Source organism: Giraffa tippelskirchi, chromosome 6, assembly GCF_054371585.1.
Source record: "Giraffa tippelskirchi isolate mGirTip1 chromosome 6, T2T-mGirTip1v1.2.pri, whole genome shotgun sequence".
Classification (NCBI taxonomy): domain Eukaryota; kingdom Metazoa; phylum Chordata; class Mammalia; order Artiodactyla; family Giraffidae; genus Giraffa; species Giraffa tippelskirchi.
The window spans coordinates 127,256,881-127,279,580 of record NC_137280.1 but is presented as its reverse complement, the minus strand read 5'-3'; the positions used below and the strand labels follow the sequence as shown (position 1 = coordinate 127,279,580).

The window sequence follows — 22,700 nt, the reverse complement described above, 5'->3', positions numbered from 1 at the left end:
TCTTTTCAAGGATTTTGGGCATTCTGATGCTCAAAGAAAAAGTTCCAGATGGAAGGCAATGAAAAAATGAACTGAAAGCTAAATCTGTCAATTTGTTCTTTGATGGGTGGCTGATCAAAAAGCTGGACAGGAAAGGTTGAAATCACTCACTAAAACATGGTTGGTGGCTTTTAAGTAGTCATGCTAGCCCTTGACTTATTTCACAAATTATACAAACAAACATCTTAGCAACTGTGTAAAATTGCATTAAGTCATAGATAGCACAAACACCAAAACAACGCGGAAACCACCCAGCCACACCACCTGCAGCCCTGGACGGCGGCTGGCCTTTCTGGCCCAAGCACTGTACGAATCCAATTCCAGGGAACACATTGTCTAAACATTCCAGGATTTAGCAAGAACACATAAATGTCCTACTTAATGAGATATCGTCAACTCAGATGAGAGACTCAATAATGGCCTTAATTATCTACAGTTGTAACATAAATTCCTACAGAAGTGTACAGTAAAATCCCATTGCGTGAGTTCATCGGATATCCTCAGACTAGCTGAATGAAACTTTTAGTAAATGCCACTATGGGTATTGTATTTCTAGAATATAAATTCTATGAACAGGGGTTTTTGTTTGTTTTGTTCACTGCTGTACCTCTAACTTCTAAAATAGTGCCTAAGAGGTTTTCAATAGATAATTATTCACTACGTTAATGAATCTCATTAAACCCAACTATCTAGCCAAGAGGTGCTATTATAATTCCCATTTCATATATATGGGAACTTGGGCCAATTTGAGGCTTACATGAAGATACTCAGGCTCTGAGTGTCAGGGCTGAGGTTCAGACCCCAATCTGCTGGCCCCCAGCACAGGGCTCTTGCTGCCACAGTGCATTGCCTCTGGGTAGTAGGACTTGCTTTGGTCCTCTAGGCTATGCCAAGCTTCTTTATAGATCCATTAGAAACCTTCTTAACCACTGATTTATGAGTTTCCTTCAGATGCCTACCACATTTGCAAGGGAAAATGGGAATGCAGCAACAGACAGACCCAAATAGACTCAACACATTGTAAATTCCAACAAAATACTCAATCCTGCCTCCAGTGTTCTGTCTGGTAGATTTATACAGCAGATGGAATTCATATAATAGAAGAGATTAGATTTGAAGAGTATGGCTCTTCTCTTCTCAATTATTCCAGCAATGACTTACTTATTGGACACACAGTGTGATCAAGACAATAAATGGAATACAATTCAGCATTTACCAAGGTCTCCGACTTGCAGAGCATACAGTGTATTTCACGAGATGAGACAAATTAAAAAACAACTATAATATAAGATAGTAAGTAAGCTTAATTAGTTAAGGGATCAGTTACTCTATGATTAGTTTAATACCTATTTCCACACTTGATTCTGTCTTGGGTCCTGGGAGGAAGTGCTGCCTTATTTCCATTGGGCAGTCAGTCCTTAGTTAATCCCTACAGCAGCTGGTAAGAGAGGCCCTGCATTTCCTAGTCCTCCTCCCACAACCACCTACCCTCCCACAAGGTAATGACCCAGTGAGCAAGGCCTGGCTATTCCAACTGCAGCCCAGCCTGGGAACTCAGGTTCCAACCAGGGACAGTCTGGAGGTTTATGAGAGCAACCCAGGCCCAGAGGCCTGAACTAATCTGTTCCTTTGGTTAGTAGCCAGCAGAGGATAATTCAAAAGTTCTTAAGACTTTTTTTTTTTTTTTTTTAGTTTTCTTTTGAGTGGCTTCTGTAAGTAGGAAGGGCTTCCCTGGTGGCTCAGCAGTAAAGAATCCACCTGCCAAAGCAGGAGATGCAGGTTCAATCCCTGGGTCAGGAAGATCCCCTGGAGAAGGAAATGGCAACACACTACTGTATACTTGTCTGGGAAATCCCATGGATAGAGGAGCCTGGCAGGCTACAGTCCACGGGGTCGCAAAAGAGTCGGACATGATTCAGCGACTAAACAACAATAAGCAGGAAATCCCTCCAGCTTCCTACCTCAACTGTACCAAGAATCATGCCTTTGGGTAAAGGCATAGCTGGGAACATAGTCTATGAACACAATGTGGGCTGTGAATGTTTTTTCACAACCCTGGATATCTAAGTGGTTCTTGGTGACCTGGTACATGGCTGAAATTATCTGGGGTTATGGTTAGTCTTAAGGGAGATCAACCCTGAGTATTCACTGGAAGGACTGATGCTGAAGCTCCAGTATTTTGGTCATCTGATGTGAACAGATGACTCACTGAAAAAGTCCCTGATACAGGAAAAGATTGAGGGCAGAAGCAGAAGAGGGCATCAGAGGATGAGATGGCTGGGTGGCATCAACGATGCAATGAACATGAACTTTGGCAAACTCTAGGACATGGTGATGGACAGGGAGACTTGGAGTGCTGTACCCCATAGGGTTGCAAAGAGTTGGACACGACTGGGTGACTGAAAAACAACAATGGTTGCAATGCAGGACATTCACAATGATCATAAGAAGTTACTCTTCAATCTCCATGTCTACTGCCATAGTATTATTAACTGTGCTTTTTAACAACTAACAGATTTTTATTTGCTGGCTTGCATTTTAGTTATAGCAATAACATTTATTTGCTATAAAATAACTCCAATTTAGAACTTATTACCACTACATTTTAGCGCAACAATAAAATGTACACTCCATAGTACTTCCATGATTTTTAAACTGATTGAAATTATACTTTGCTTGTGCTCCAGGGTCACATTAACAAAACCAAATGTCAACAATACTACTGAACACTCTTATATACCACAATGATTGATGCTTGTAGCAACAGAATGACGTAAACATATAAGTAAACATATAAACGTTCCTCCAAGAAATATAGAGCACATTATGTATCAGTTTTGTATTGATGCAACCCAGAGAACACATAGGTGGAAAATAAGATGCACAGGGGTGATGATAATGGCCAAAGACTATTTGTATAATCTTAACCTCTGACCACAGAAGTGTCTGGCTATAGGTTACTTAAAGTGACAACAGCAATGGTAAAAAATCCAAGACAAAAACTAAAAATGGCCAGCTTTGGTATTACTGGCTCTGAAATCTCCAATATTGAATTCTCAAACTCTATTCCCATTAATGAGGCCAAACATAACAAATAATTGATGTTAGGACACAAGAAAATAATTTTATAACTACACTCTTAGCACCTGATCCATGAAGGCCTCTTCACAACCTCAGAGTCCAGCTAAATGCCCTAGTACATTTTTCACCCTAAATATTGCTGGGGTCCTGCCAGGCCCCCACATCAAGGCCCAAGTACAGCAACAACAGCTTAAACTTTAAGGAACATTTGCTGGTCTGGCTTTGATTCAACTGGAAGACTTGCATTAGCTTTAGTTTGCTGGTCCACGGTGTCCTCAAAAGGAGTCACACAGCCCAGCCAGTCCCTGTGACATTCACTGGACAGGGAAGAAATAACGGTTTAGGAAGATAAGGCTCAAAGGCCTGGCAACATGCTGGGATGTGGCTGAGAGTTCAAGTACAGTTGTGTGGCAATATCATCAGCTTGACACCCTTCTGTGGTGACTCACTTGACTGATGGGGCATCTGATGTACCAGCCAGGGCATGCCTACTGGGCTGTGGACAGGGCTGCTCCAGCAGGCTCCCAGTTTGATCACGGATGTGGCAGACCCTCTCGTGGCTCCACAGCACAGGAGAGAAAAACCTGAGCTGGTACAAGATAAGCAGCCAGCTGACCATTAATAAGAAAGCTGATCTTCTTTAATTCTAATATGCAAAATTATAGATGATGAAGAAATGAAAAAATATCAAAAGAAAAGCAGTAAAATCATACATAATTTATGCCACTGATAATCACTGATAATATCTTGGCAAATTTCTTCACTGTTTTTTTTGGGGGGGAGGGTTGTGGATAATACTATATACATAGTAGCATGCTTTTTTCATGTAAGCATTTTCTGATGTCATTAAGTAACCTCTGATATATTCCCCAAATCATAAAACTCTTTCTTTATTAATGAGGCTAAAAATAACAAGCAACTGATGTTAGGATAGAAAAATAATTTTAAAACCACAATCTTAGCAGATGACCCCCTGAAGGCCTTTCTACAACCCCTCAGAGTATTCTCAGACCTACAGGGGAGTCTACTGTATGGTATAGCCTGATTTATGTAACTCTTTTCTTATTGTGTACATTCGAACTATTATCCCCCCTCAGCCATAAGAAATAGTGCTGCAGTTCACATTCTTGTAGCAGACCACTGCTTGTCTCCAGTTGTTTCCTTAGTATAAATTCCTGGAAGTTAAATTAGTGGGTCAAAGGCCAGGAGCCTTTTCTAAGAGTCCTGACACATTCTAGCAAGCAGCTCTGCAGAAAGGTTGGACTGAATTGCATTCCCCCCAACAACATATGGGGGTTGCCCCCTTCCCTCTCACCATGGCCCCATCAGCACAAAGAATTACCAATTCGAGAAATCAGATGGATTTCCCCACCACCCCAACCCAGTCCACAAAGTTACCCTGGACTCTTCTCTTTCCTAGCATTTCCAGAAAAATGAATACAGTTCCTCTCCTGTGTTGTTTCTATCTGGAAGCAAAGTTTACTTTTGTAAAGGGCATTCTGCCAAGAAGGACGAGTGGGAAAGGAGACAGGCAGATGGATAGAGCCAGACTATTGCAGCCTGGGGGGGTGCTGGACCCCTGGCCATGTGGTGTGGTTCATCCAAGAGAGATGGGGAGTGGTGGGTGGTTGGTTTAGTGTAGGATCCTCAAAGATAAGACTAACTTGGAGGGATGAGGTACACAGGGGAGCCAAAGAGTGTCTCGCTGGCAGCATACTAGGGAGAGGTCACAAAACCGACATTGACATCTCTCTGCCAGGCAGTGGTCTGTGACCTATAGGCCAGGTTCTGGGTCATGGATCTCAGGCCTGGACTGACTGCTCCCTCAGTCCCTCTTCCCCATTTGGCTTGGAGCAGATGGTGCTATTAAACTCAAGGCAGGAGGCCTGCATTTCTTTCTCCTTCCCCCTATAATGAGAGACAAGAGAAAATCCCATGAATATAATCCCAAATTAGGGAATTTTTCTTCCTTGGAAAATATCTCTTTATGTCCTGAGTTAAAGTGCCATAAAAACAGAAGGAAAATCAAACTTCAGTTGGAAAATAGGGTCAAAAGGAATACCAGTAACCTGGATACTGGTGAATCAGAGAAAATGATACAAAGTGCTCAGACGCTCAGTCGTGTCCAACTCTTCGCAACCCCATGGACTGTAGACCCCCAGGCTCCTGTGTCCATGGGATTCTCCAGGCAAGAATACTGGAGTGGGTTGCCATTTCCTCCTCCAGGGGAATCTTTCCAACTCTGAGATCGAACCCATGTTTCCTGTGTCTCCTGCACTGCATCACCTCCTCCTGTAGGCGGATTCTTTATCACTGAGCCACAACCTGGGAAGCCCCAGATGACACAAAAAAATTTCTATTTGTTGGAAATTTGAACATACTCTTTACATGTATCTTGTCTATGTCCTGAATGTTCAGTATGCGGTAAACGGCTTTACAAACGGCAACCCACTCCAGTGTTCTTGCCTGGAGAATCTCAGGGACGGGGGAGCCTGGTGGGCTGTTGGGGGTCACACAGAGTCGGACACAACTGAAGCGACTTAGCAGCAGCAGCAGCAAACTACTTTACAAGAGGAAAACCACAAGTCCCCAAGATGCATTGTTCTGTATTCTTTTCTGACTCTTACAAGTATGCACAGTATTTAAAGATTCTTTTCCCTTCGTCTAATATAATTTAATACATATTTTTATTCAGACAATAACAGAGTCCTGATTCTTATTTTAATGAGACTGGCTGGTGAAATCCCCTTAAGGCCTTAGCAATTATATGTAATTGCTTTTAAAATGGTTTTTAAATAATTTGCTTTTAAAATAGCTTGATTAGTCTACAGGGCAGCAGCTCTGTTTTCTAGCTTAAAAAATTTTTTTTCCTAAAGTTCCAAACAAGTGTCAAATTCAGATGGAGTATTTTGAGAAAGGCACATAATTCTGTGATTAAATAAAAGTCGAAATCTTAGAATAGGGAATCTGTTATCCTTAACGCTCTCCGAAGCCAATCATTTGAACCTTCTCACAGAGAATAATAAAGAAATACCAGGTAGAGGGCAAAACTCTGGATTGTAAGTAAAGATGCAATGGTAAAATGTAAGTAAAAAGACATTGATCTCAGTTCAATTACTCCATGCAGGGGAAAACCCTCAAGAGAGAAAGGACCAGCAGGGGAAACAAACAGTGTGCTCTACGCTGCACAGTACTTACCAAGGGGAGTATTCTGTCCTGTTAAAGCCCCTCAGTCTTTTTCAAAATCACATTTTAGCTACATCAGAACTGGTTCTTAAAATGTATTTACTTCCTTTCAACTAAATAACCTAACAATTTATGAAGCTATTTTTAAGGAAACTCAGAAACATTTTGGGAGCACTTCAAAGGATCTATAAGGTAACATTTGCTATTTCATAAGACTGAAGTGGTTGCAGCGAAATCCAAGTATCTCCTTACTACCTTAAACTGAGTGCAACACAACTGTCATTGTCCGTATAATGAAGAAACTGCAAAAACAAATGCATTCACTGTAACAAACAGAAAAGTGATAGTGACACTAGATTCAGTCTTCTCCTGTCCTGAGGCATAACTTAAGTTTGCTTTAAACCCACCATTCTAAAGCTAGGGTTCTTTAAACTATTCTTAAAATCTACAGGCAAGAAACTGTACCTGCCTCAGGGGATTAACAATGAGGACTGAGTGCACAGGCATGGACTGGACATTCACTTTTTTAAATTTTACATTTGTTTATACTGTTTTGAGTTTTTAAATCATGAGCCTATATTACTTTATAATACTAATGGAAAGCACTCTTCCACTAGGCGCTAGGATAATCAAATATCTATATGGAAAAAATGACATGACCAATTCTGCATATCATACCTACAGATGGTTTCCTAGGAGATTATAGGTCTAAATGCTAAAGGCAAACAATAAAACAGGGAATAATTCTGGGAACTTGGGATTGAAACTTATCCAATAGGGCATAAAAAGCACTAACCATAAAGCAAAGTATTGATATATGTGACTATATTAAAATAAGAACTTTTATGTATCAAAAGACAAACTTAAAAGACAGCAAAAGATGGTCTACAACATATAAATACATTAAAAAAGAGCACATACTAGACTATACAGAGAACTCCTACTGATCATGATCAGCAAGAAAAAGCAGACAACCAAGTCAAAAATGGGCAAGAAATCTGGGTAGGGATTTCAGAAGAGAAACTGCAAAAGAAAGGTGCTCACCCTTTCTGTAATGCAGGAAGCATAGATTAAAACCACAAGGGGATGATCCTGCTCACCTACTAGAACAACTAAGACAGCTAACATCAAAATGCTGAAAATACCAAGTGTTTACAAGAAGTGGAATAACTGGAATTCTTATACGTTGTTGGAGGATGGCTATTCACTGCTCTACTCACTTTGGACAACAGGTTGGTATTACTTAGCAAAAATGAATAATTTCTCACTCTCTGTGACTCAGCAGTTCATTCCCAGGTGTGTACCTAGAGCACAGCGTGTTATGTGTGTACCAGAAGACATGTATGAGAATGTGTTGAGCAGTTTATCTGAAAAAAACAAAAACAGGAAACAAGCTAGTGTGTGCATGCTCAGCTGCTTCAGTCGTTGCCAACTCTGTAACCCAGGGACTGTGGTCCCTGTTCCCTAACCCCAACCCCCTAGGCTCCTCTGTCCATGAGATTTCCCAGCAAGAATACTGGAGTGGGTTGCCATGCCCTCCTCCAGGGGATCTTCCCAACCCAGGGATCAAACTCACATCTCCAGCATTGCAGGCAGATTCTTTACTGCTGAGCCACTGGGGAAGCCCCAAAACAAGCTAAAAGTTGAGCAAAAGTAGAATGCATAAATAGTTTTAGTAAATTAATACAATTGTTCATTCTACTATAATTAAAATAAATGAATAAATTACAGCTATTATACAGGAATGACTTTTAAAACTATTGAGCAAAAGAAGCCAGACTCAAAATAATAAAACAAAATGTTGCTTTTGAGGGATGTGCTAAATAAGTCAGTCATTATTTGTGGATCTGCAGTCATGAATTCGCCTATTTGCAAAAATTTATTTGTAAGTCCAGAATCAATACTCAAGGTGCTTTCATATCATTTGTGGACACATGTGGAGTGACGAAAAACTTCAGTCACCCAACATGCACATTCCTAGCTGAGGTTGAATAAAGGGATGCTCTGCCTTCTGTTCCGGTTCTGTAGTGTCCCTATGTGCAAGAAGGCTGGGATATGCCTCACAAAGAAAACATGTGCTTAATAAGCTTTATTCTGGCATGACTTACAGCCCTGCTGGTCCTGAGCTGAATGTTAATGAATCAATAGTAATATTAAACAAAGTGTCTTTAAATAGAAATCCATGTAAAACAAGGTAATGGATTAATCAGTTGACAAAAACATTGTAAACAGAGGCTGTAGGAACCTAATCCTTTATTTCCTGTAGGAGCAATAGTTAGATATTTGCTAATCCAGTGTTTGCAGTGACTTCATAGGACCTTACTATTGCAAATAACAATTGCCATCCCCTTCTCCAGGGGATCTTCCTGACCCAGGGATCAAACCTGGGTCTCCTGCATTGTAAGTGGATTCTTTACTGTCTGAGCCACCAGAGAAGCCCCCTAGAATTTGTATTGAAGAGCTAAAATATAAATAAAAACAAGGAATTGATTACTATAAACATCAGACTGGTAGTTATCCACAGAGAGGGAAAGGATTGTTAGAGGGAAGGAGAAAGTGAGAGTTGTGAGTTCTTCTGGGGTCCCAGCAACACTGTACTTCTTACCTGGGGGGCAGCTGCTGAAGATCAATTTGTGACGTTGTATAATATGTCTCACGCACTCTTCTATATAATAACAAATATGTACACATCTATCTTAAGACATACCTAAGGACAGTAAACATGTTAACAGCATTCTCTGGGTGATTTTTATTCTTTGTGCTTTTAAAATGTTTTCCATATTTTCTACAATTAACATGTTACATTTAAAACCAAAAAGTTAATCAATGTTAATAGAAGAAACGCTCTCCCTAATCATACAAATGGCTACTTTTATTCTCTAGAGGAGGGATGCTTAAAAGGGGCAAAATGACAATTTTGTCTTTGTTACATCAATCCGTGGTTTAGGTTGCATAATACAGTTGGCAGTTCCCAACTGTTTTTACTGTTTCTCTTCTTTTTCAGTCAAATACAAGCAACAAATATTTACTGAGTGCCCCTCCATATGCAAGGACTAAATTTTCCATTCTCTATCCTCACTGAGAAATTGTGTTGACTGCTCTAGAGACATTTTTTTTTAGGTAAAGTTATTACAGTAAATCTTCCTACAGGAAGGTCTTCCTTCCCTCCAGGAGGGGGACATCTCCAATGTCGCATTCTGAGCTGGCTGGACAACAAGTTAACAACACTGCCTCAAGTCATTGGCCATCTGGCATCCCTTTCTATATAGTCTGCTTTCAGGGAATATTTCCTGTTTGGACTAGGGAGAGGAAAAGGAGGTAAAAGGACTTAATAAGAATCTAAATGTCCACTGATGAAAACAAAGGAATACCTAAAATTAGCAGAGGTGACCCAAGATATTTCAGCTTAACAGTAACCCTGGGGAAAGAGGATTCCTTGAAATAGGAGCCGAAAATATTTTGCTATGTTCACAATTCTCAGCAATAGAAAAAGCACTTCTGCTGAAGACAATATCCAGGACAATTAAATTAAACTACACAGTACAATGCTTGGTCCGGATCCCATGAAAGGCGCATGAAGCAGAGAGATAAGGAGACATGGACTTTAATGTGAAGGCCACTGGACATTGCTTGTCCCCCCCCCCCGAGCAAATAACTGGCTTCCCTCAAATTCTAGTGTTTATTCTTTAGTCTAAACATGTGGAAAATTGTCTCTGATCTGATTTTAACCTCCTCAAATGTCTCCCTACTCCATTTATAATTTCCACCCCTGGCTTGCTTCACAGATGTGACCATGCACAAACCCAATTTCTCCCTTCGACCACGCTCACTTTCCACAGTGGCTGGCTCGGGCTGCAACGAAGAAATGTGTTCTCACCAGGCTTCATGGTGATTTTCACCCCTTGTTCATTTGCTTCTGGGGAGCTTATTGACTTGACTGGAAAAAACTTTAAATAATTTTCCAGCAAAGTCACCCTTTCCAGTGGTAAAAAAGAGCTTTAACATCTGTGAACAAAAACAATCTGAAGGAAAATGATTTTTATATTCTCTAGTTCTTATACTCCAAAACCAAACACCCACTGAGAAGTCAATGAAAACAGACAGCAAAATACCATTAATTCTAATCTCACAAAATTGAAATTTCTATTTTTTTCAGATCTGAGGTAGATCCAAATTTATCCTGAACAGTTTACAAGTGACTAAGCCAACTTACAATGTCAACAAGACTTTCAATATAGATGTTTAACCCAAAAGAACCATTTCTAGTGATCATTTCAAAATGCAACTCTGATCATATCATTTCTTTACATAAAACACTCAATGATTCCCCACTGCTTCTAGGGTGAAGACAAAAGCCTTCCCACCTTGACTATTATAAAATCCCTAGCCTGGTTTCTTTACCTTTTACCATTTCAATCCACCCTAACTAATCTATCCTAACCACACAAACCTCCTTAAACACATAGCTTAATAACAACTTGTTGAATTTTGTTCAATGAACACTGTTCCCACTCATTAACTCTCCAATACCTACTGCATGTAGAATAAATTGCTTGCCCTACTAGAGTGGAATATGTAACTACAATGTACTTGTGTCCACCAGTTTTCCATCTCCTTTTCTTCTGGTTCATTTGGAGAAGTTCTTCTAGACCCCAAGCAATACAGGAGGGTCCAGTGTTCTACTGCTGTTACTGCAGGGGCAGGCACGTGATCCAGGCTAGTCAGTCAGAGGACCCCCTTCCTTCTGGCCCCAGTGAGTGAAGAATGGACAGGTAACTGATGACAGTTCATCCATGGGGTCTAATATACGAATGCTCTTCTTCATGGATGCAAAACCTAAATGTATTGGCTAAGGATGATCAGAGAGTCCTTTTTTCTGTTACATGGCAAACATTTTTCTGCAAATGAAGTTTTTTGTTTTGTTTTTTACAAGAGGGAAAAAGAGCCAACTAAAATAATAATTTGGGCTCCAGGATTCAATTGTGCTTGAAGTTAGATTCACTCTGAGATTTTCCAAAATTGTAAGCTTATGATTTCCACTTTTTCCCTAAGCTACTTGGGTTCCTGTCATTTGAATGTCTTTCACAAGACATCCTCAGTGCTCTTCTTTGGAGTCATTACTTGCTCCAAGTCAGCAAACTTTCTTAAGGGTCAACACAGTAAATATTTTTTACACTTTGTGGAACAAGAGGCAAAATTACGGGTATTACATAGTTACATAAATGTTCTAAATGTAGCAGTTTGACAATGTAAAAACCATTCTTACTTCATGAGCCATAAAGTAAAAATAAGAACAAACAAAGAAAAACAAGGTAACTGGTTGGATTTGGACCATAGGCCATCGTTCTCCAACCCCTGTTCCAGTTAAACTGGTTTTCTTGTGCCGTGGGCATGCTCTAAGCTTTCTATTGCCATGTTCTTGCTGATGATGTTTTTCTCCCCTGGAAGGTCTTTCCCCTTGCCACTAACTACTGCCCATCTATCATTCAAAGCCCATATAAATCTGAACTCCCACGTGAGGCTTCTTTGTTATCACAACAAAGGGAGGTCTTTCTCTTTTGAATCCTTAAGGACTAATTCTCTTTGGTATCGACCCCACTTTGCACTGCAGTTATACTAATCTTCTGGTAGCTCTTGTATACTGTGAGTGCTTAGTCAGCTTCTTTGGAATTGATAATATCTAAAAGGGTGAAAACAGCAACAAAAAAACCCAAAAAACTCCACAGGATCAAAGCAATTAGTAAAGGTTTGTGGATCCACCAGAAGTGCAGGGTAAGAATTCTGGTAGCCAAGGAAGCCAGACATCAGAATATCACAAAAAAGAACAGCTCTCACTTCAGTGTTGTCATGACAGCTCTATGTACAGCTGCTTGTTTGCTTGTCCAGGGTGGTTATGCCCAACAAGTACCACATAAGGGGTATTTCAGACATTTTGTTCCTGGAGGGGAGAGAGACAGGCATGTTGGTCTAGACTTGAAGGATTCCTGTGTCTCAGTCTGTAATTCTGGTGGCTCACTTGTGGTGTTTTTCCTTCTGACTACTGTGTAGTGCTGCCTAAACTCAGTTATCTGTGATCCAGCCTCCTATCTTTTCACCATAGTATATGTTTTAACATATACTGTAGCATACATAATATTATATATTATATATGGGAAAGACTGAGGGCATGAGGAGAAGGGGATGACAGAGGATGAGACGACTGGATGGCATTGCCGAATCAATGGACATGAGTTTGAGCAAACTCCAGGAGATAGTTTTCCAGGACATAGACTTCCCTGGCATGTTGCAGTCCATGGGGTTGCAAAGAGTCAGTCACAACATAGTGACTGAACAAAATATAATATAAATATAAAATATTTTAACATTTTCTCTACATTGTTCTTTTTAATAAAACATGAACAACTATGTTAATCCACTCTAAATAATAAAGCCTCATTATTGTTAAAATGAAGAAGAAAAAGTTGTCCAGACACCATTTAAAACTTTCAAGCACCTCAGTGCCACAAGGCTCACATGTTGAATATTTCTGTTCTCAGTTACCAATCTTTTCATTTTCTTTTGCAGAAATGCAGCATATATTTTCCCAAGACCTACTTAATTACCCCAAAGAGCAAAATCAGTTAATACAAAATGTGTATGTCCACTTCAGGCAAGGTGGTGATGGTCATTTAATAGTTTTCCTCTCTTAATTTTGATTATCACTTGTCTATACTATCATCATGATCAGTCAACATTTACTTACTGTGTTTTGCATCCTGGGAGAGCAGGATTTTTAAAGGTAGTTTTATTGAGGGATTATTCACATACTATGAAATTCATCCATTTTAAATGTACAACATGGAGAGAGTTGTATAATAATCACCCATAATTCAGTTTCATAATGTCTCTATCAGTCCCCAATGGTCCCTACTGCCATCTGCAGCCAATCCCTGCTCCTGTAACCAGCCATAGGCAACCTGATCTACTTTCAATCTCTAGACATTTTCCTTTTCCAACATTACATAAAAAACTGAGTCACACAATGTGTGATCTTTTGGGTTTGGATTATTTCACCTGCACATATTTATAGTGAGCCAACAGCTTTCAAAAGGAAGGTGAAAAGAAGATGGTAGCAAATACTAACTTTAATTGAATACTTAGTATATACCTGTAATTCTGCCAAGCTTTGGGAGGCATGACCTTATTTAATTTTTCCAAACAACCACAGGGACAGGTACTATTATTCTCATTTTTCAGATGATGAAACAGAAGTTCATAAAATTGAAGGATCTTTGCCTAAAGTCAATTAACTAATTAGTGGATGAGCTGGGATTTGAAAGTAGCCCTAAATCTTGGCCACTGTGCCATCTGCCTGGTGTTTTTTAAAAGAAAAAAATCTTGAGGTGAACCAACAGAGATGTTCCTTAAAAAGAAAAAAAAAAGATATTTCAACTTACAGGAGAAGGCAATAATACAGTTCATGGTGCTAGAGGAAAAAAAACAAACAAACATTTAAGGGTGCCTGGATGGGGAGGCTCACCACAGTGGGCACTCTGGCACCTTCTCAGCACAGCGAGCCTCAATGGGGCACAGAGTCCCCATCTTGCATCCCAGGCTTGCTGCTCTTGCCATTCAGGGAAACCAAAAGAGGCCTGTTCCTCACAGCATCCTTCATAATATGTGCTCTTGTCCTCAATCTTCTGCAGCCTTTTCACTTTATTTAGAAAGCATGTGTTGGAAAACATAAAAAAATAATATATTTAAGGCTGTTTATGAGCAAATTTCCTCAAAAAGCCTCAAGCTGGTCCATTTGTGCCATCTGTTATAAGGGAAACTCGAAACCACCTGTCTGTCTGCCTGAGCTCTGCTCTTATCAAGAAGTTGTAATTACCTCTTTGGTGAAGGATTTGAATCATTACAGTAAATCCCTTATTCAGCACATATTGTATCAGGAAGGCATTCTGACTCTAAAACCCAGGGTTTTTACCACCTTGCCCTGCACAGATGCAGTTAAAACCACAGCTATTCAAAGCCTGGCAGAGTAAATTGTGACTTAATCTTGTTTGTTATCCAATGATAAATATTTACTAAACAAATACTTCCTGCACACTTACTACATGGCAGGTGCTTTTGCAGGCACTGGGAACACAGCAGAAAAAGGAGAGAAAGGTTTCTGCTCTCAGGCAGCTTATGTTCACTCACAGTGAAGGTCAAGGCAGGGTATGAGAGCACAGGCTGGGTGAAGGAAAATATCAAAATTTCCACTTGCATTCTTCATCTGATCCTTATAAGGCTTTTATTTTATATATGCTTTCTGATGTGTGTAAAACAATTAGTAAGATAGGTAAATACTTTATAAATAAGCAAATAAAAACAACAAATACATATTGGAGGTACTTACCCAAATACTTTTTTATGACAATATTTTGATCACTTAAGTGATTAAAATTGCTTAGGAAACACTACTCTCATGTGTGTGTGTTAACAGACAAACAAGTAAACAACATATCATTTTAGGTGATATTAAGAGCTATGAAGAAAATAACAAACACTGTGAAGATGAGTGCCAAGTGGGAAAGAGTGGGTGGGGTGATTTGGATTCCAAGGATAGGGCTGCTTCTTTCAGGAGTAACATCTCAGCTGAGATGTCCACACAGGAGAATGTTCAAGGCTCCTTCTCTTAAAGATCAGGGCATCTTTTTATTTTAACCATTTGGGATTAAAAAAGCTAAACTCCATTTCCTCCTAAGCACCCTCACAGTCTCTTTGCTTAATCAGAGAGCCTTTCCCTGGAACTCCATGTGAACTTAATGGAAAGGGTCCCATTCTGAAGGGAAGAACTACTGAAAGAAGATTAGTAGTAAATCTAATGGCCTGGCTGTGGCAGAAATCCCAGGGAAAGTGAAAGTGTAAGTCACTCAGTGGTGTCTGACTCTTTGCGACCCCATGGACTATACAGTCCATGGAATTCTCCAGGCCAGAATACTAGAGTAGGTAGCCTTTCCCTTCTCCAGGGGATCTTCCCAACCCAGGGATTGAACCTAGGTCTCCCGCATTGCGGACAGATTCTTTACCAGCTGAACCACAGAGGAAGCCCAGTAGTGGCTAGTAACAGAATTCCCAGTAGTGACTAGTAACAGCAAGACCCAGTTTTTCTGCAAGAAATTGTTTCCTGATAAAGCTAAAAAGTCATTCTGTTGGGGAAAATAAATGTATGCCTTTTCAATGAAGTCTCTATGTACCTTAAAGAAAGTATGTTGCTTGTTCCTTTTCAGAAGACGTAAATCCCAAACCAACCAACAATCAGCCTGGAGATGTGTCTTCCCTGGTGGGAACTGCCATATCTCCCAGGTCTCTACAGAACCAAGCACAAAGTTAGACACCCTAGTTATTATACCTCCATTTTCTGGATCTCTCTTTCACTACCTGAGGTATAACACCTCATAACTTCTACTCACTTTTTGTCACTGCTGCTGCTAAGTCACTTCACTATATTCATGTTAATTCACCTACAAAGGTATTCGTGTTAAGCTCTCTATAACATCATCCCCCAAGGCCCACACTATACCTCTGCCAGCTCCCCTCCTTATTGTTACCGAGGCTTATAGGGACAAAATGGTATTCTGCATAGTCTTATCCTTTTTCTCATCCTCCCAGGAATTATTTTGTTCCTATAAAATTTTTGATTTATTCTCATGGAATTTATTATTATTTTTGACATGGCAAATATGTCATGTACAGTTAAGTATAAACTTCTTAAACAGGGTATTAATAAAATGTCAGTGCTAATCTGTGATTTGGTCAAAAGAACTGAAAGGGTTCTGGAAAGAGAGGGATCAGTTTAAGCTGGACGAGTTTGGGAAAGTTTCCCTTGAGTTGGAGTGTTTCCATTTTTCATTTCAGGGTTTCAAATTAGGGGGGTTATGTGGTCAGCCTTGCAGCTGGAAAAGGAGAATCAGTGTCAAGGGCAAAAAGAGCCCCTTTGTTGCTCTCTGCTGAAACAAGATGCAGCAACAGCATACACAGCCTTGCTTCAAAAGTAACAACTGCCACTGGTGTAGACTGCTTACAACCCACCAGACTCCAGGCTGAACACTTTTGGTCCCTGACTGTCCCAGTAACCCAAGAAACTGGGTTGCTGCCCTGACTTTGCAGAGATGTATGGGGAAAGTTGGAGAGGTTGAATCATTTTCTAAGAGCCAGAGAACGGTGGTGCTGGGACTGAAGTGAGACAGCCCAGCTCTAGAACAGCCTCTTCTGAATGCCTGTGCCTACTGCTACCCCCCCACACCCCCTGCACTGCTCCCCTTCAACCTCCCCCAGCTCCTCACAGAGTCCCCAGCACACTTCCTACATGGGCCTGGTGCACAGAAGGTCTGGGAGATGGCTGATGCAAATACAGGGAGGTGAATTACAGGGAATTTGCCTGGAGTGCCCTAGAACCTATTGAAGCAGGTAAATCCCAGTTCCAAGATCTTACAAATAACATTACACAGAAAATGAAAGAAAATAATTTGGAAGCTTCTCAATATTTCCATAGGTTATGTGTTTGATAAACAGACTTCTAAATAAAAACACTATTCTTAAGAATGGTGAATTAACCGTTAAGTGCAAGAGTCTGGAGTCAGAGCTCCAGTACGCTTCGAATCCTGGTTCTGCCACTGAATTTGCAGTTTGACCGTTGTCAGTTGAACCTCTGTGCTCCTCATTTTCCTCTCCTGCTTAAAATGGGGATAATTAATAATAACTCTATCCCAGAGGATTGGTGAGAATTAAAGGGGATCATACATATAACACATGTGGCATACTGAAGCTTGGTACGCAGTAAACATACACTAAATGGTAGCTATGACCAAACCAGTCAATCCTAAAGGAAATCAACTCTGAATATTCATTGGAAGGACTGATGCTGAAGCTCCAATACTTTGGCCACTTGATGCGAAGAGCCAACTCACTAGAAAAGACCCTGGTGCTGGGAAATACTGAGGACGGGAGAAGAAGGGGGCGACAGAGGATAAGATGGTTGGATGGCATCACCAACTCAATGGACATGAGTTTGAGTAAACTCAGGGAGATAGTGAAGTACAGGGAAGCCTGGTGGGTTACAGTTCATGGGGTTGCAAAGAGTTGGACATGATTTAGTGACTGAGCAACAACAATTATGATGATTAGGATATGCTTGACTTCTCCTGAAAAAGTGGTTCCTCTATTTTAAAGTGAAAAGTAGACTTAAGGACTCAGCACTTGTAGCATCTATAAATCTGAAGGCATTGATTCAAACAGAAGGGAAAATGAAGAGCAAACTGCACCAGTTTCTAACCAAAAGGAGAGAAGTAATCTGCCTCCAGTTCTAGGGCTTTCATCCCAGGATCATTTGTCCTCTTAGCATAGCCCTGTCACTTGTGTCGGCACAGCAAAGCCCCTGGTGGAAAACACACAGAGACAAGTTCACAGGCACTTGGGTTGTGTTACCAGGGACAGATCAGTCCACGGGGATCAAATAACCAATGCTTAAAGCCCAGAAGTTCATGTTCAAGAAGAGGTGTCAATGCCGAGCTCTGGCACATGCATGAACCTTAATTAAGCCCCAGACCCTTTTTCAGGGCAGGGCGGCAGGAGGTGTCTGTTTTTCCATTGATTCTCACAGAAGAGCTGGTGGTGCTGAGGAAAGTGGGCCTGGGGAGAGAGGAGGACAAGCACTGCCCACCTATCTACACTCATTCTTGGGGTGTCCAGGGAGAGAATCTGAATTCCTGGGTGCACTGCTAACAGCTTCCTGAGAAGCCCACATGGAGAGGGCAGGTGGAGGGACAGTCGTGGGCAGTACTTCTTTCTGGGGGTAGCCTTCCCCCAAGGATGACCACAAGCTCTTAAGAGCAGCACCATCTCCGGGATCTTTTGTGTGGTGGTGCTCATTCTTATCATCTTTCTGCAAGTTGGGCAGCCAGGGTCGCCATCATTAAGTGGCCAAGGTAGGCTGAGCCAGACCCTTGGATGGTAGGACTCAATGAAAGGCTTAGTTTCTTGGAGGTGGCATGGGGGCCACTGCAGCAGTTTCCTTTTCATCTTTTCCTTCTAAACTGCGGGCTTCTCAACATCTAACTTCCCCTCTCCCTGTTCTCATCTCTGCCAACAGACTAAATGCTGGGTCTTTAAATAGGGAAGGTCTTTTAAGAACGGTCTAGGGAAGAATCATTGAGAAACTTCCCACAGGAAATACAAGGCTGAGAGGGAAGAGTAAGGGCTGTGGGGGCAGGTGGTGTGAGGGTGGGAATCCCTACAACTCCACCTCACTCTCATTTGAAAATCACTCTCATTTGAATATCAGACCCTTTTGTTATCCCAAAGGGTCTCGGTAAGGACTGCATGACTCTCTATCTATAAAGGGCCAGGCGCCATCTCTGGCACATGGAAAGTGCCCTTGACACAACAGCAAGTATTAATACTTTCTGAGCTTGACAAAACAGCAGAATTTAGGAAAGGAGTAGATGACCTAAGGTTCTGGGAAGTTATATCTGCCTTTTCCAAACTAAAACTAACCAGGACCAGGAAGAAGGATACCAGGGCTTTGCTCAATTCAAATACCCAAAGCCAGCTCACTTTCTCTCCTTCTCCCAACCCCCTTTGTTTTGGTTTTAAAAAAAGAGGGGAGCATGTCCCCAAAATATATATTTTTAACATATAAAAATCCATTTTTTAAATACAAAAAGAAAACCATCATTTCTGTTTCTAGCTATAAAAGCAATTTGTACTCAATGTAGAAATGAAAGAAACAATAATAGGCATAACTCCAAACTAAATAAACGCCCCCCACAAATTAAACATAAAACTACCAAATGATCCAGGAATTCCACTTTGAAGAAAATGAAAACACTAACTTGAAAAGATAGCTGGACCCTTGTGTTTATTGCACCAATATTTATAACAACCAAGATACAGAAACAACTTAACTGTCCATCAACAAATGAACAAATAAAGAAGTTGTGGTACATACACACACACACACACACACACACATACACACATTATTTGGCCACCACGAAAAAGAAAGAAATGGTGCCATTTGTGATAACATGGATGGATCTTGAGGGCATTATGTTAAGTGAAATAAGTCAGAGGTCAGAGAAAGACATATACCATATAATCTTATTTATATGTAAGAATCTAAAATGAAAACAACAACAACAAAAAATCCACTGAGCTCATTTATACAGAGAACAGACTGGTGGTTGCCAGAGGCAAAGGGGTGAGGGAAATGGTTGTGAAAGCAGTCAAAATGTACAAATTTCTAGCTAAAAAATAAATAAGTCATGGGATGTAATATACAGCATGGCAACTATAGTTAATAATAATTTATTGCATATTTGAAAATTACTAAGAGAATACAGCCTAAAAGTTCTCATCACAAGAAAAAAATTTGTAACTATATATGTTAACTAGACTTATTATGGTGGTCATTTTGCAATATGTATTAATATAAAATCATTATATTTTACACTTGAAATCAATACAATGTTACAAGTCAATTATACTTCAATAAAACAAAAAACTTAGCAAATAAAACAACTGACAAAGGATTAATTTCCAAAATATACAAGCAGCTCATATAAGTCAATACCAGAAAAACAAACAACCCAATCAAAATGAGGGGAAAAACCTAAAAAGACATTTCTCCAAAGAAGACACACAGATGACTAATAAACACAAGCAAGTATGCTCGACATTTTTTGTTCATTATTAGAGAAATGCAAATCAAAACTACAATGAGCTATCATCTCACATCAGTCAGAATGGCCATTATCAAAATGTCTATGAACAATAAATGTTGAAGAGGGTGTGGAGAAAAGGGAACCCTCTTGCACAGTTGGTGGGAATGTAAATTGATACAGCCACTATGGAAGACAGTATGGAGATTCCTTAAAAAAAATCAGGAATAAAACCACCATATGACCCAGCAATCCCACCACTAGGCATATACCCTGAGGAAACCAAAACTGAAAAAGACACATGTACCCCAAGGTTCACTGCAGCACTATTTACAATAGTGAGAGCATGGAAGCAACTTAGATGTCTATTCACAGATGAATGGATAAAGAAGCTGTGGTACATATACACAATAGAATACTACTCAGCCTAAAAAGGAACACATCTGAGTCAGTTATAATGAGGTGGATGAACCTAGAGCCTATTATACAAAGTGAAGTAAGTCAGAAAGAGAAAAACAAATATTGCATAATAACATATATATATGGAATCTAGAAAGATGGCACTGATGAAATTATTAGCAGGACAGCAATGGAGACAGACATAGAGAACAGACTTATGGGCATGGAGTGAGACGAGGAAGGAGAGGGTGGGATGTATGGAGAGAGTAATATGGAAACTTACATTATAATTTGTAAAATAGATAGCCAAGGGGAATTTGCTGTATAACTCAGGTAACTCAAACCAAGGCTCTGTAACAACCTAGAGGGGAGGGATGGGGAGGGAGGTAGGAAGGAGGTTCAAGAGGGAGGGCACATATGTACATCTATGGCTGATTCATGTCAATGTTTGGCAGAAACCAACACAATACTCTAAGGCAATTATCCTTCAATTAAAAGACAACTAAAAAAATGAAACAAAACCAACCTGCCGAAAGGTAGCACATATCACTGACTGGTTCAGAACCTTTGCAGGTACATATACGCATTCATATGTATTTGTTTTGCCCATTAAAATGGCACTATAACCTACATACTTTTTTATTCTGCTTTTTTTTTTTAAAAAGTGGTTTATTATAAAAATATTCTCATGCCAATAAAGTTTATCAGAAGCAAGACTTTTAATAGCTGCACTGTAGGCCATGGCTGTGTGATAGTTACCAAATCATCACCATTGTTGGACATTTAAATAATTTTGTTATGATAAGTAATACTGCAATGAAAGTTTCTCCACCTTTGCAAATATCTGTGATTATTTCCTTATGATAAATACTAGGAGTGTAATGACTGAGTCAAACTGCTAGTCCATCTGGAGACTTCTGACACCTATTTCCATACTGTTCCCAGCAAAGGTCATGCTGCTTCAGAATCCCACCCACAGCGGGCCATTCTGACCTCACACATAGACATCCCCTTCTTCGTCTCTTGGGTACATGAATTTTGTTGCTTCTGTCAAACGAGCCCATCAAACCACTGAGACAAAAACGGGGCTGATCTCATCTAGGTTTGAATCATTATTCCAAAGTAAATGAGAGCTCTAAGAGGAGACTGCCCTGAACCACTGCACTGTTTCAGAACAAGAGGGTGGTGAGAGAAGGGAGGGGAGGTTTGTTCTGCCTTAGCCTCTTCTCCTGAATTAAGAATTACTGGCTTCCTCCAGTCCATCAATCAGCAAGCTGAGTCTGAACAATGAATTACATCAAGGGAATGAATGAGCTTATACATAGTAGGGACACTCAAGCTGAGAGCAAACAAGCCCACAGTCACCCCCATCACACCTCAGCTGCGACTGACACTGGAGATACTCTGGCAGGTACGATGTCCTTAAGAGGGAATGTTCCTCATGTCCTTTTTTTAAAGGGGAGATAAAAGGATATGTGATAAAAAAAATTATCTGGATTGGAGGCTCAAATATTCATAATGAGTATTTCAGCTAGTTAAAAAGAAGCATTCTCCTACTCTCAATGGGCAAGAAGGGACAGCTGGCATTTTGGAGTTGGCAAATTGCTCCTGAAAGATCAATGTTGTCTCTGTACTTGATAGACTGATCTGGTCTAAAGTTTATTTGTTGAAATAGATAATGTAATATTCAGGCCATCAGTGTGTGCACACATATGCTGTTTTCCCTTAACCCCTTTCCCTCTGTGAAACTTTCAGAATCTGAATGCCTTACCCCCTTACTAGACCAGGGGCAAAGGTAACTTCAAATGACATGGCTCCCTTGGGGAAAAGAGACAGAACAAACAGTCTTCAAGAACTACAAATTATCCAAAATTCTATTGAAACTAAGAAAACGGAGTCCTTCCCCAGTCACCTTCTACCATCTCCCCAATCAGAATCTCTGCCTGCTTACAGGGACCACAAAGAAAGGCTTGTTTTGATGTCTGCGAGGGGCAGGGTCATTGCTGTGGAGCCTCAGGGCTTCCACTGGTATCTGGGTGCCTGTGCTGGACACCTGGGAGTGGGAGAGGGAAGCCATTCCCCTGGTGTGCTCTGCCCATTACCAGAGGCAGTGAGTGCCCTGGGGGAATTTCCACTGGGGTACAGCTGTTGCTTTCTGGGTAAAATGCGGTACGTGTGGGCAGAAAAGAGCTCAAGAAATGAGTTGCCTAGAGCCAACTCATTCTGCAAGCTGCTCCCCAGAAGATGACAGACTGTCGGTGTGTTTTGCAATTGCTCAGGGTGGGGGACAAACTCCTGGTGATTTTGCCC

The 22,700-nt window shown here is 40.5% G+C and overlaps 1 protein-coding gene across 50 annotated transcripts in view; it reads right to left on the bottom strand.

Annotated features, from left to right (window-relative positions):
* Positions 1-22,700, bottom strand: part of ARHGAP26 (Rho GTPase activating protein 26) — a 556,769-nt gene that overhangs the window by 17,275 nt on the left and 516,794 nt on the right. The gene's annotated exons all lie outside the window — the stretch shown is intronic.